Source organism: Colius striatus, chromosome 1, assembly GCF_028858725.1.
Source record: "Colius striatus isolate bColStr4 chromosome 1, bColStr4.1.hap1, whole genome shotgun sequence".
NCBI classification, from domain to species: domain Eukaryota; kingdom Metazoa; phylum Chordata; class Aves; order Coliiformes; family Coliidae; genus Colius; species Colius striatus.
Genome location: NC_084759.1, coordinates 170,197,741 through 170,213,236, shown reverse-complemented (window position 1 = coordinate 170,213,236; position 15,496 = coordinate 170,197,741). Strand labels below are relative to the sequence as shown.

Below are 15,496 nucleotides of genomic sequence, written 5' to 3'. Positions count from 1 at the left end.
TGCCATCGCAGGCGGTGGCGGCTGGTCGGGGCAGGCCAGAGGAGGCCGCAGTGCCGCCCACCCCAGAGGGGCGTCCAGTCAGGACAGTGCCACCGGCGTGGCGACCACCCCTTCCCCTGCCGCCTTCCCTTCCGCGCCCGGCCGTGCCGCGGGGCTGCGTGCAGGCCCGGGGCTGCCGGTGCCCCGCGGAATCGAGACCACCCCTACCCGCGCCAGCACGGGGGAGGGGAGGGGCGGCCGCCCGGCGCCGTGCTGCGCGCGTGCGCAAGGGGAGCGGAGCGCCGAGGTCACCCCTCCCCTCTGCGCCGCCCCCGCCCCCGCCGCGCCAGAGCGAGGCTGGGCGTGCGGCGTCACGGCGACGGCCCCAAGCCGCGCCCCGGCACAGGCAGCGACAGAGAGCGCAGCGGCGCGGAGCGCAGCGGGCTCGGCCGGCGAGGCGGCGGCGGTCGGCGGGGAGTGGAGGTGCTGTCCGGTAGGTCGCGGCGGTGGAGCGCGGCCCTGAGCCGCTGCGGCGGTAGGATGGGGAGCGGCGCGGCTAGTACAGGTGGCGTGGCGGGGCGGGGACGGACCGGTGGGGGCGGCGGCGGCAGCGGCAGGGGGGGTGGGGGGAAGCAGCGGCGGCGGGGAGTGGCGCGCTGTGAGGGAAGGGGCACGAGCCTGAAACATGGCGGAGGAGGAACTGGGAGCCGCCGCCTCGTCCGGCTTCAGGCGTGGGGGGACACAGCGGGGGAGGGGTGGGGGGGAGTGAGGCGCTGAGGGGCAATCGCTGCCAGCCGCGCCGAGGGCCCGGCCGTGTCGTGCCCTTCGCCGCCACCCCCCCTGCCGCCGGTCCCCGGAGCAGAAGTTGGAGCGGAAGCGGAAAGTTGTAACCCCGCGGCTCGGGGCCGCGACGTGGGGCCCGGCCGGGTGCGGGGAGGAGCGGGTGACGCCCGGTTCGGCCTCGCCGCGGGCGGGGAAGGGGACGGTCCCCGGCTGCCGCCGTCGTTGTCAGCGGGAAGTCCGAGCCGGAGCCCCACCTAGTCCGGTCGGCGGAGAGGAGCCGCTCGCTCTTTCCGGCTGGTGTGCGGGGGCGAGGCGGGGGGGGGACAGGCCGGGTGCGGCCGGCCGGGCAGCCCGCCGACCACCGGTGCTTGTGCCTGGAGTAGCCACGGGGCGTGGGACCAGCAGGCAACGTCATGGCCAGCGAGTTCCCCTTCTGCTTATTGCAAAATAAAAAGGGGATGACAGGGATGTTCATCTCGTGCGAACACCCCCCCCATCACCACCACCCGTGTCAAAGCGAATGGAACGATTTGACTGATGCTTCCTGCACCAAACCTGTCTAATTAGCCTGAGATACCTTGTACCCTTCTGCGTGTGTTGGTGAAGAAGTGGCGGAAGCAAAGTTTTCAGAGAGGAAAATAAAACCGAATCTGAGTGTTTTCATGCTGGCCTCGGGTTACAAAAAAGAGGATAATAGACCAAGGTTTCCTTAAAAAAAAAAAAGAATATCGGTGTGCTTCTACATGCATTTACATCTTAAAGGGATAACGTGTGCTGTTCAGGGTAAAACAAAAAAAGTCTTTTTGTATACTGTTGTGGGATATGATAGTAAGATAGTACAATTCCGAGAGAGGGTATTTCAGATGCCCAGCTTGAAAATCGTGCAGCTCAAATGTGGGTTCTTGCATTTAGATGTTTTGATTAGTGTAATTTGTTATTTTCAGCATAAAGCAGGTACATTTTACCTCCATGTAGAGTGTATGACAAAGACTTTTTAAGTACTTTTTCACAGTAAAATATACATTGAAACCACTGTTAGAAGACTGTCCTGTATCTTTTTTTTTTTTTTCATAAATTGGAATTAAAAGGTAAAGAAGCAATCCCATTGTCTTACATAGTAACCTTTCAAAAACAAATATGTTTCTCTTTGGAAAGAGTTTTTTTGTCCTCTGTGGAAAACCTAAGAAAATGACCAAATTGCCATCTTTTCCTCTGTGTTAAAATTACAAGCTTTTTTTTTAAAAAAAAAAAAGAAAAAAGAAAAACTTGCTATGGTCAAGTGTCTTCACTTTCTTTATTCATTGCATCTTGTTTTACTTCTTGCTTAAAGTCTATCCTGTAGATTTAATTTCAGTTAAACATGAGCTGAGCAAATAGTGAGGGTTACCTTGACTGTTCATATCAAGGCTTTGAAAATAAACTTTCTAACTAATTAGTATTTTATTCTTTGCTACCTGCATGTTTTCAGGGATGCTTCTTGTAGTGATGTGAACTGTTTTCAACTTGGAACTGTAGTTCAAACCTTTATGATTACCTGTAGCTAAATAACCGAGTTTTGAATTGCATTGTGCAATATAAATGTCATGTATCTTTTTTGTAGCAAAGCTGATCGTGCTTAGGGCATGTGTCTGTGTGTAGGTGAAATAATCTGCCAAACAGAGTTGAAAGACTCTAAGTGTAAAACCAGAGCTTGTATACAGGGGGGAAAAAACCCCAAACCAATAGTCTTATTACCATGTGTCTTGCTTCTGTTACTACATATGTGCACCAGATAAGTTTTCCAAGTGGAATTAAAATTGTGCATTTTGTTCTGATGCTCAACTGTGGGACAGTTCATTGCAAATAAATCTGAAATGAGCCTTGACAGTTCTCTTTGTGCTGTGCTAGTTTTGCAGAGTAAAACTGACTGTCTTTTTAACAAGAACCTTTCTGGAACAGAGGCAGACAGATGGGAATCTAGGTGAGGGCCTACAAAAGGAGAAAGAAATTACTTGTGTGTCTGAGGAAGGAAGCATGCTGAAGACTATGCTGTCACTTGTGATCTAACACTTAGTAAGTGTTACTGAGAACTAAAATAAACATGTGTCCGTCCACCTAGCATCTGGGATGTGGGAAGTGCAGAAGTCACAGAAGTACTTGAGTACTGGATACGCTATCCACAGAGCTCTGCTAGCTGCTCGGAGTTAGGTACGGAGAGGTGCTCTTAAGGATAAGACTGTCTTACAGGGAAAAACAGATGCTCTGTTGTTCTCGGATGTACAGTGAGGGAGTAGGCAGGTCCTTTATGAATTGACCTAAGTCACACTTAGATGACTTTCAGATACCTTGCAAACATTTGAGAGTGTTCTTCAAGGTAAGCTCAAGTTGCGATGAGGTCTAATCAAAATTGCTGTCATACTGAAGATGTCGCTAAGCATACCCTATGCAACAGAAGTTCACGTTTAGCTTATGGTTGCTGCTGTTCTACCTCAGAACAGGTACAGAAGCAGACTGAAATGCACTGTGTAAGGTCAGTGTGTTGAATCCCTGCTGAGTTGGGGCAGATTTCTGCTGTGTTCTGTTGCATCTAGGTCAGGTAGAGGGATATTTTAGACAGCTTCCTTATTCAGAGAGATTAAAGGAATATCTTCAGTAACTATACCTTCATATGCAAAGGCAAACTTTGTTTTCCTGCTCAGATGGTTAAGATTGTCTATTACTTCTTGCATAAAGGGGGGGAAAAGGAAGTTGTTTTTTCTTACTTGGATGAGTTTAATAGTTTTAAAGTTGACTGAGTTTTCAAAGTTCTTCAGCAGCTGTCTGATAGAGATTTAGCATCTCAAAACATCTAATACATTGCTTTCTCCTTAAGGCCTGTCAACTGTGAGAAAACTGAGTAGGACAAGCATAGTAGAAGTAATATCTTGATAGAACTGTGGCAGTTTGCTTGTAGTAGGCAAGCACTATGTGCAGAAAGTCAAAGACCTTGTCTGCTGGCACAAACTGTTTCTTCATGAAGCAGTTGAATGTGAGGCTACCTTCAAAAGCAGCAGTAGGTTCTATCTTGAAGCTCTCATCTCTTGAGCTTAAGAATGCCTAAAGAAACATTGGACAACTAGAAGTGAAGAGAGTTTTTTACTATTGTATGTGCCTTTTTATCTATGCAGTTGTGAGCTCCTGGCATACTATGTGTTCATTTCATCTAGCAGCATGGAAAGGGAAGAAGGCTGTAAATGCCAGGATGGAGATCTGCCTGTTAGACAACTTTTCAAATATGAAATGATTTGCGGGCCCTCTGGCTATCTGGGATGCTCTTTTTTTCCTTTTCGGAGCAGTATTTTAATAGTAATTTTTACTACTGAAGCAGAAGCATGGAAGTTACTAGAAGACCCTACAGGAATGTGTGTAATGGAATCAAAGGAACTTTTTAGAAATGAACAAAGAAGAGGAGGCATTTGACGGTATCTTGTATACCGTCCCACTCACATTTCTCATTATTAATCGGAGTTTATGTTTTTTAAAGCAAGTGTGTGATATGCAACTATGAAAAGAATGTCAATTACAGTATATATGGTTACTTGATTTCTAATCTAGAGGGGAAGGCCAGACCATTGACAGCCCATCCCTTCTAATGAACTGGTGCTTGCATCTTGTGACAGTGAAGCAGCATCTCATGTTTCTCTCCAGTCTGAGATTCTCTTCAGGGAACCCCTAGTTTCTTAGATCACTATGTGTCATTCCTGCAGCTGTTCCAACAAAAGAAGTATCCTAAATCTGAATTACTTGACCAGGTCTTCTGCAAAAAGGATATTGCATGCCACTGTTAAATATAACTCTAATGTCAGAACTGTGAGTAACTTTATATCATTTCATTTCCGGATGGTATTGAAGAACTGGAACATGAGAACAGTTATTTTCATAACTAAAGACAAAGCAAAAATCTTTAGTTGTAATAGAAACTCTGAGGAGAATGTGCTCTTTGCATCAAAATTTATTGACATTCTGGTGAATGTTACTTGCTTTAATTGTAGCAATTATTATTAAGTCTTGATTTCAGTAGGTAATCTGGATTAAAGGAGAAGATGTAGTTTAACAATTTTTCCTTTATTGTGGTTTACTTTGCATCTTTTTGTGAAATGAGATGGTGAAAGTTTGTTCTTAAATGAATCTGCTATTTATTACCTGAATAATGTGTGTTGGCTAGCCCCTTCTTTAGTTAAATAATTTGTGAACCGTGGTAGTCCCTGCAACTGTTTCATTTCGTTTCTCTGTATTAATTGTCTTAGCTTTTGAAGTCTTGTCCTCTTTTTTTTCCATTCATAGTCTCTGTTTCTGCAACCTGACTAGTTGTGCCTTCACCTTTTTTTTTTTCATGTCTGCAATGAAAGAAAATTTCTTAAAAGCATTCTTCATGTATCAGGAAGAAGCAAAAAGAGTACCACCACATCTGTGTTAAAAATGAACTGTAGGTATAGATGAGTTACCCATGTAGAATTCAAGAGGGGAGGCACAGAGGACAAAAGGAGGACCTGTACATTCAGCACCACTGAAATCAGAGTGGCTTTGGTAGTTGCAGGGCCAGGGCAGCTACCTCTGTCAATATTTTTTGAGCTGAATGGTATATCAGAACTCAGAAAATACTGACTTGTACAATCCTTGCTTGCAGTTATACAAACTTCTGTAACATCTGGGTTGACAATTCCCACTGGAATAATTCATTGGAACACTAGGGGAAGGTTGCAAGGTGTCATTTTTTTTTCTGAATCTGGAGAAAGGTACACTGTAACATGGAATAAGTGGAAGTTACCTAAGGATCCTACTGTCTGCAACACAGTATTTAGGACTAGATGTATCTGTTTATAATGTGACATTTAGAATTGAGATGGAGCTGTGTGTGGCTGTGTGTCCAGGTTAGTGAAGTGTGGGGGCAGCCCACAACATACTGCACAGGAACCTCTTTTATTAATCTTGCAAATGTGAAGTGGTTAAGGTGAATTATTAGACATTTTAAGATGCAGTCAGTAACCCTTCTCTGATCTTTCATTGGGAAGCTACTTAAAAGATAGCATTCTGAAAGCTCAAATATACAAGATGACCCATAAGTGTAGCCTGCTTGGCTTTCTGCATACAACATTGCTGTAGGATTTTCCTGGACTTGGGAAAGTGTATAAAGTAATACTTCAAGCAGAATCTTGACTTTTATGCTCTGGAGTTACACAATTTGTATGTATATGTTGTACTGTCTCTCTGTGACCTTTCTGACTTGTTTGAAATGGAGAATTGATGGGCAATTGGTCTTCTGTAAGTGTGGTAGATTGATTCCCATTCAGGAAATAGTCCTTTTGTTATTTACTGTCTATTGGTTATGTTGATGCAAGCGTTCAGAAGATGTTGCATGTTTTCATGGGCTTTATGATGAGCATCATCAGAAATGAGTTCTTAGCAAGTGTGAATTTGCCTTCAGAGTTCTTGCACATATTATACCAGTCCATAGATTAATTTCCAAGATAGTTTTTTTAATCAACACCATTCACTGGATATAAGTATGCAATCTGAGATGCCTTGGACTTGTGTTCTTAGCAGGCTGAGAAATGCTGTGTTCAAAATCCAACTTCTGCTGACATGACTTATTTCAGAATATGCCAGGCTTCCAGAAACTGATGACAAATCTTAGCACTTGGTGGAACCTAGGAGACTGTGTTGTAGTCATAGAATCATAGAATGGTAGAATCATAGAATAGTCCTGTAGCATCAGTAAGGAGCACTGAAAGAGACAAGAATTAGCTGACTGTCATGCTGGAGAATCACTCTTCCATTTTTATGATTTTTTTTTTCTGGTTTTTTTTTTTTTTTTTTTTTTTTTTTACTTAAATAGCAGGTTAGGTGAGATCTCACTAAAGAAAAAACACCCTGTTACTTGATATAGAGCATCCTGGGCATCTGAAACAAGAATTTCAGAGTGATACCTATTTTTGCTTATTGTGCATTGTTACAGCTTATCATTACCTTTTCACCTTTCTTTGTACTTGAGCAAGTCCATTACTTTTTTTCAGTGATCCACTGTTTTCTTTTCTCCCTGAACCTTTTATTTCAGGAAACACCCTAAGCTAAATTGAGATTCAGCCAGATACCTCGTGTAGCCGAAGTTCTGCAAAAGCTATAGTAGCTGAAAGCAAGGTTTTACAATTAAGTGCTTTAGGACACTGTATTTGCTGTTTGGCATCCTTTTGATATGTGTTACTTTTCATCAAACTCTTAAAGAGTAATCTCAGAAGTGCTGTATGTTAGTAGGAATTAGAGTGAGAAAATAAGAATATTTCATATGGAGCCTTGGAATGAAAGCATCAAGTGGATTATACAGTTCTATTCTTGAAGAACAAAGAAACAGAAGTCCTGATGTTGTCTCTTCCTTTTCTGCCAGAAATTTGAGTCCTGTCTAGCCATGAAACTGATGAAGCAGCAACATTAAGTGCATGTTAGTTGTGACTTAGTTTAACTACAGTAACCAATATTTTTAACAGTCTTGCTAAATGAAAGTAGTACATCCTGCTCCTAGCCAGAAGCGAGATCTTGAAATACAGTTTGCAAATACTTTTTTTTCAAAGACAAATATATCAACTTGACAATATTTGTATTTTCAGATAATGTAGTTCTTCCATTACTTAATGTTATTGAGGACTACTTTTGGAATGAAAATCAGTGCTGTAAGTTTCACAGAGGAAAGCTAAAGCCTCTTTTCCAGGCTGAATGCTGAGTCTACTCTGATAGAAGAAGTAAAAATAAGGAACCATTCACAGCATTATCTATAGAAAGTTGAAGTCATAGATACCAAGAACCTAAACAGAGGATGCGCTGGGTAAACTGAAAGTACCGTAAGCAATGTAGAAATACAAGGCTGTGGTTTCATGCAGGATAAACTTGCTTCACTGGAACAGTCAGGATGGATTTGAAAAGTCATTCTTCCACTGAGGCTTTGCCTAAAATACAGATTATTTTGAGATGTATTTAACTTGCTGGAAGTAAAACTTTTCTTCAGTGAAAAATGTAGGATGTAGTAGTAACACTAGCTCAAATTTTGTACTGGGTATAATAGTCTAAGCAATAGAAGACTTTTAGACCACCAGACATGCTGATTTGTATTTAGAAAGATCTTCCCATCCAAACCTCTGGAGCTGATTTTAAACTTCAGTATATTTTGGGCATTTTCTGCTACCCTAACAAAATACATATTTGATTTTAATTAAAGCAAAGTGAGTCTTAAGTTACGACAGCTTTTTTCAGAAAATGGCAAGCTTTGAAGATACAGAGGAACCAAGAAATGTGGTCTAAACGAGAAGTAGAGTTATCCTAAGAAGACTGGAATGGACTCTTGTGGAGACTTGATTAAACAAGCTTAACTCTTATTAACCTGATAACTCTACTAAAGATCTAGTCAATGTAATAAAGAGATGTGGGAATGAGTGTGACTAGAATTTATTTGGTTAAAATTATTCAACATTTTTGTGTGGATGTCCTCGTGTCTGAGCTCAGGCTTGCAAGTGTGAGTAGCACTTGGATTCCTGCTTATAACTGTCAGTTTTTTTCCTCTCTTGCAAATTCCTGACCCATTAAATGAGACTTTTGGGGAGCTATCTTAAGATGCATCAGCTGCTCACAAAGCAAATGCAGAACTACAGCAGTTCACAGCTTGGTGTGTTAAGATAAGCCAACATTTGTTTGGGGGAGGAGTAGGGGGTAAGGGTGGTGTTAGGTTGGTTGTTTTTTGAGTTTGTTCTTGGTTTTGTTTTATATTGACTTTTTGGATTGGGATTTTTTTTATTGAATACACTCATCTGAAGCTTGTGACAACTTATCAGTTGCCTCACAAGTGATCAAGTTGTCTCCACATCTGCATATGAGTTGTCATCTAGTCAAAGTACAATGACAAGTTGGACGTCCACTGAAGAGCTACCATCCCTAGATTCAAGATACTTCTTCCTTGCTGCTAGAAATAAAACCAGACATTCTGCCCAAGTTTCAGCCACTTCAGTGAAGCGTTTCAAACCTTCTACAAACCCACCTTCATCAGTGGATTTGTCTAATAAAGTTACCCATGAAAAGAAGCAGTTAAGGCTCCACATCCATTATTGTAGAGACAGCAAAGCCATGTGGCAGGAGATGGCACTTACTGCTAGGTGGTGGTGTATGCTTTTTTCAACTTAACCTCAGGACAGCTGTTTCATAGAATGGTAGGGTTGGAAGGGACCTTTAGAGATCATCTAGTCCAGCCCCCCTGCAGAAGCAGGTTCACCTAGATCAGGTCGCATAAGAACACGTCCAGGTGGGTCTTGAAGACCTCCAAGGAAGGAGACTCCACACCATCCCTGGGCAGCCTGTGCCACTGCTCCCTCATCCTCACAGTGAAATAGTTTTTTCTTATGTTAAAGTGGGACTTTTTGTGGTCCAGCTTCATCCCATTGCCCTTTGTCCTGGTGCTAGATACCGTTTAAAAAAGGGATGCCCCAGCTTCAAGCTTTAACCGAAGAACTATTTGTGAAATTAGGTATAACTTGGGTGACTTCGAATGACATTTGCTGCTTACGTTCAGATACTGTGTTTCTATTAAGGAGGTATTGATTAACAGGTCAAAACAGACACAAGTTACAATTACTTGGAACTCTGGTGGTATGGTTCATTTATCATGGAAGAACTAATTTTATTCCTGTTAATGAAACCTAGTAGCTAGTATTCTCAGTTTGTGTAGAATCAGTGTCCTTTCAACAGATGAAACTTCTAATCTTAATTAAAACGACTTATGGGTATTTGTAAGACTGCTCTCAGGCTAATGTGATTTCTAGTAGAATTACTGCAAAGCATGCTATGGAAGGGTACTTTGTATCTCAAGGGCCTACACCAGCTAGTCTTAAATGGTCATATGATGATGAAGTAAATGTCTATATCTATGCCTTGACTATGTGTTAGTAATCTAAAGAAACCTGAAGTGAAACCAGAATTTTAATAATGGACACAGTGCAAGTAATGATTCCTTGGTATGCAAGTCCTGTCATTGCTGGGGTATATATGATGTGTGGATTAGAGAAGAATAGACAGGAGGGACAAAAATTCAGGTGCGCTGGAATTGCAGTTGAACTGAGCATTGCCTTATCTTGGTAGAAGGAAACCTGATACAAGACTTTACTGGTTCAGCAGCCAGTGTCACAATCAGAGTAGGGCTAGGACTGCCAGATGTTAAGCTGATACCACATAGAATTTGACGCCAGGTCTTGTTTCTGCAACAGAAGTTAAGCTGCCTTTTTTCCAAAGAAGAGTATCTTAAGCCAACTGGCAAGTTATTCTTGAAGTAACTTTGAAACTACATAAGTGCATTTTTACAGGAGAGACATCTTGACTCTGAAAATTTCCAGGCCTTACTTGTAGTTCTACTGGATTTAACTGGTTTTGTAGCTGGAAAGAAAATTTACTGTAACAATTAGATGCAGCAAACATGCTTAAATCTGCTTTTAATCATAAGGTTGTGTATCAGGTAAATCATGCTGAGTGTACCATGATGTGACAATCCATTGATCAGTATAAGTTTTAGAGCTAGATACTGATCCTCATCTGCAATGACAGTCAAATTCACATCAGTAAGTTGCTGTCTCTGTTCTCACACCTTGTTGTATGGTTGAATACTTAGTTTATACATAGCAAAATGTTGTACTGTGGTAATTATGCATTCTCTGGTTTTAATATATTTGTAGTGTTTTTAAAAATCTGAATGTTCTTTCAATTTGTTGTCTGCCTGGATTTTATTTGCAAGTGTAAAAAACATTTGCAATTCAGTGTCTTCAGGAGTTCCAAGATCATTGTTTTAGCTGGAAGTCTGACTGGTAGAACATGCACAAAAAACTTTCATGTGGGACAGTGGTTGTTTTGCAGAAATAGAGAGAAAATGCAAAACCATGGCAAACAGTCGCCAAAATTAAAAATAAATCTGATAAATATTGCAAATTCTGACTGAGGCTTAAATAAACTTTGTAGCTTAGGTTTTCAGAAGACACTCCAAATTTGAATTGACATGTTGAATTTTTGCACAAAGTTGAAGCTTGAAGGCAGTAAGCATTGAAGCATAACATTTTTTGTAGCTTATAAATGTTCGTGACATCACTTGCTTAGAAATGACTTTTTACACTTTGTATGAAACTGCTGCAAGTTGCACATGTTTGTTAAACTCACATTAGGAAGCTTTCATCTTGAGATATCAGTGGCTTCAAGCAGGCCAGTTTTCATCCTTAGAACATGCATTGTCTGTGTTCAGATTTAAGAAGAAGCTAGGAGTTCATTTTGACTTAAGGAGGGGGGGGAGGAAATGGATTTTATTTAGCTATACTAATTATAGACAGTGGAACTAGTCTCATGAGGTACGCTCATGTTAGCTGCTTTGTGGAAGTTGTCCTGTGTGCAGTATTAATTAATAGCAGCATTAGGCCATGTTTGTGCTGCAGTAACTTGTTCTCAGGGCTCTGCCTTTTTCTGAGGTGATTAGTATGATTTCACGTCACTGGATAAGCTTAATTACCCAGGCAGATTTTTTAAAAGCCTCTGAAGTTTTTCTGGCATCAGTTAAAATATTTGAATATAATTGAAGAAATATTTTTGTCCAAGAATTACTGTATTAGTGCCCAGAAGAACTAGCTGTCCAACTGACAAAATACTTGTTTGTCAAGACCAGAAGCTACCAAAACCATGTAAAAAATGAGAAATAAAAATTGCTTCTAGCTTTGTTTACTGAACAGTTGACTAACTTCCAAAGAGTCTGCATTAGTAATGAAAGAGCGCTACTTCCAGGAGTCTTGAGTAAGTCTTTAGTTACAGCAGAAAGCTGGTTAAGTATATCTTTGTCTTCAGAATTGATTTCTGAATAATGTTTTCTGAATCATCTCTGGAGTATTTTCTTTCTATGATATCACTTACCTTGCTGAGTAAGGATTATCTGATTCCTAAAGCATCTAAAAGTTGGTGAAAATGAACTGGCTTCCATTTTAGGGTATGTTGTCAAGGTGCTGCTTATGCACTTATTCTGAAAACAAACCAATTCCTTGGACTTAAGGGATACAAGTTTAGTATTTCCTCTTATATGTAACTATTTGGGAAATAGTAAGAACAGTACATCTCTGATTAGTTGCTTCCCTGAAAAAGGGGTTCTAAGTAAAGAGACGCAAAACTTAGTGCAATCTGGATGGTACAGACCATTTGGCCATCTGACACTGCTCCAGTACGAGAAGTGAGAAACATTTTGTCTGGAATGACTTAATCCTGTGACCCTGATTGTTCCTGTGGCTCAACTAGAGCTGTTTTTGTAAATGTCAGACCATTGTAATCTTGTTGCATCTCAGGGTCAGTATCCCCTCTGTGAGAAGAAGGGTTTCTTTCCTTGGCTTTTCTTCCCTACGTTAATAGTAAACATATAAACTGGTTTATGAATTTGCTTCATATGTTATTTTAATGTGGTTTGTTTTGTTTTTTTCCTCATGCAAGCAGTTGGGATTAATGTAGTAGTGTTATTCCCAAGGTGGTTCTAACAAAGTGTCTCTTCCAGAGAGGTAAATGTGCCAGGGCAGAACCATTATGGAAGTTTCAGTGAATACATTACAACTTTACAACACAACCAGAATGTTAGGGCCTGAACAAGAATCACAGTGTCTGTAAATTAATGAGTAATTGTGATCTCTTCTGAAAATGATAATGCTTCTGGGAGGGATTATTTGATTAATTGCATACCTGAACAACTAGTTCACATAAGCAAGTCTCAGGGATATCATCAAGTAGGGACTGTATTTAGTTTGTCTCTGGCCTGAGGCTGAGCTCCAGTTAGAGCTGCATTTGGTTTAATATCACTTGGAAAGATTAGACTATTAGCTTTCCTGTTCCTCAGATAGGTTACAAAGTTGAATTAGAAACCAAAATTTGAAGCTGAAAGGAGTTAAGAAAACTTTCATAACTGCCATGTCAAGACCAGTTACCAGTGATATTTGAACTTTCTTTGAATTCTTCATTGCATGATTGCTTTTTAGGAAAACTTTACGTGCAGTTTCTTCATTCACTGCTAAAGCAGAGTTTCTTATTCCTCTACTTCCTCAGCATTATCACTTTGGCTTGCCTCTTTCTGGAGACATACTTCAAGGAATTAGTTAGGTGGGTTGTTGAATCTCCTTCTCTGGGGACATTCAAAACCCACCTGGTCAAGTTCCTGTGTAACCTACTTTAGGAGCTCCTGCTCTGGCAGGAAGATTGGACTAGATGATCTTTCGAGGTCTCTTCCAACCCTTAAGATTCTGTGAATTGTTCAAGGAAATGTCCACGAGACACTTTCTCCCAGTTTATCTGATAGGGGCAGAAGCAGAAAGCACGTTCCGTGTTCATAGTCCTTAGAAGCTTTACATCTGTCAAATACTTCATTTCCAGCACCTTATCCTGGTTAACCTTTCTTCCTTCTGTTCAAATGAGTTTATTCAAAGATCTACTCATCCTTCAAAGCGAGGCTGTCTTGGAAGAAGCATTCATGTGAATATAAAGCTCTTGCTTCTCTAGTTTATCAAGTATTTTTAATTTAAGTAGTGTATCATGAAGAAGCAGAATTAAGCAGTTACTTTAATACACTACACTAATGCATTAATGCATGCATTAATTAGAAAAAATACTATGAACAGGCTAGTGAGAAAGGCTGCACAAGATGTGTTGAGTTTACTGACTGTTGCATTTTGGAAAGTATGTGAGAATTCCTGAAGAGACACTGGCAGTTAATGGAGGCAGTCTGCAAGTGAGCTCTGTACTTTAAAGAGATTGTTTGCTTGAGACAGAATTAGAATCCAGTTTATGTGAAAACACTATTTCTTGAGGAATAGCTTCCTGCATTTTTCTCCTTCTAGCTAAGTCTTACATTAGACATCTCTGGAATCAATATCTCTGCATATTGATACTTGAGTCAGCTGTTCAAAGCCAACACGTGCTCCAATTAAAGAGGCAAGGCTTTTTTGCATGTATCCTATCTTCTTGTTCTTTAGCACTGGCATAGAGACCACAGTTGACAGTACTTTCTTGCCTAAAGATAGAGAGACAGAAAAATGAAAAAAGCAAAGAAAGTTAGCGTTGCTCTAACTCCTCACAGACCTGTCACCGTGAAGGTGGCCAACCTTCTAAGCAAAATTTCTTAAAATAGACTTCAATAAGTGAAGAGGGATTCAAAGAGGTTACTTGATTTATTTGGTAGAAATAAGTTTAAACTTATTTGTATCTAACTGTTTAGTGATTCATTGGATATTTCTTATGAGCTGCCCAATAAATCTGGGGGTTTTTTTTGCTTATCAGTTACTCAGTTATCATAGTTTCTTCAGTTCTGTTGTGTCCCGTTGAGTGTATCCATTTTACATCCCTGGGATTGGGTAATCTGGAGAGTACATGCAAATGCCGTTGTTGGACCAGCCTATTGTATTCTAGAAATGCTGGTCGTGTGGTGATATAGCTGTAACTTTAGAATGCTAGCTGTAGATGAGCAAACACATAAATCCATCTCTCTATTTGAATGACTGAGATTATGTAATCTAATGTAATCCTCTTCCTGCCTTTCCAGGTAATACAGGTGCTTTTTGATAGCTTTAGAAATGAAGTGTCATTGAAATGAGTGGTTAGTCTACTGAAAATTATTCTTAAGGTGCTACATTGAGCTCTGTCTGGGCTGTACAAATGATTTCATAATTAGATATTCTTCCAAAGTTCTTGCAGTAAATTATTTTCTTTGGGAATGGAAGGGGATAACAATATGTGAAATGCAAGGCACAGAGTTTATGAAGAGATAATACATGCAGTAAATCCAATATCTGTTTTAGAATGGCTAGAGAGTGTGCTTTTTTTTTTTTAAGGCAGAAAAGAAAATACACCAGAAGTTTAAGCTTCCGTCTCAGGTTTTATAGTTTGCATCTCTCACAGTTTGCATCACTTTCAGCAGTTGAACTTCAATGTCTTGCTTGAAGCTTATTAGCTTCTATTGTTTCAAATACTGTCAGATAACTGAATGATAGAGTGCTTTATGGTTTAAACTTCTCCTTTTATACTTTGTTGTCTTCCACCTATACCCCTACTCATTTGTCATAAATGAGTCAAAAGGAAATAGTGTTGGCACTGGAGCTGAATACAATATTAGTTCCAGAGTCTATCATTGTGTCAATCTGAAAAGTAAATTAAGAACATGATTGAGATTTAGGATGCAAACAGTCTGTACAACATGTGGTACAGAAAAATGAGCTTGAGCTAGTGCAGAGTCAGGTCAGGCTAGTTGGGGAACCACTGGGAAGTCAAGTTCAAGCAGGATTAGAGGCTGGGGCACACTCAGAGCCAACAGGCATACTGGTTAGTGAAAAAAGTGCATGCCAGGCTTTTGTTACACCAAATGGTGTGGCAGACCACAGTGCCCAAAAGCAGCTTCTAGCTTCATGTGCTATAACCAGGAAAGTTTTCTTAAAGTTCTCGTCACTAGGAATTGAGTTTTTCTTTTCCATTAGAAAACAGTAAGAAGAAGGTTAACTGATATCAAGACTACTGCTCAAAGCCACTGAGCTGGTAGATGTAAGTGATGGTACTTCTCTCTGTGTGCAATGTTAGAGATGTTAGCTTTCTTAACACATTTTGAAGAATACATTGGTTTTTAGTTTGTTCCAAGATGTCATGGCCAGATTACCTGGTGATAGGCCAGGCTACCTCTGTGATGTATAGGGGGTTG

The 15,496-nt window shown here is 40.8% G+C and overlaps 1 protein-coding gene across 1 annotated transcript in view; it reads left to right on the top strand.

Moving 5' to 3' along the window:
* Positions 1-333: 333 nt before the first annotated feature.
* Positions 334-15,496, top strand: part of RAP1B (RAP1B, member of RAS oncogene family) — a 31,167-nt gene continuing 16,004 nt past the window's right edge. The window contains exon 1 of the mRNA XM_062016590.1: positions 334-472. The gene's annotated coding sequence lies outside the window, so the exon portion shown is untranslated. The remainder of the gene's footprint in view (positions 473-15,496) is intronic.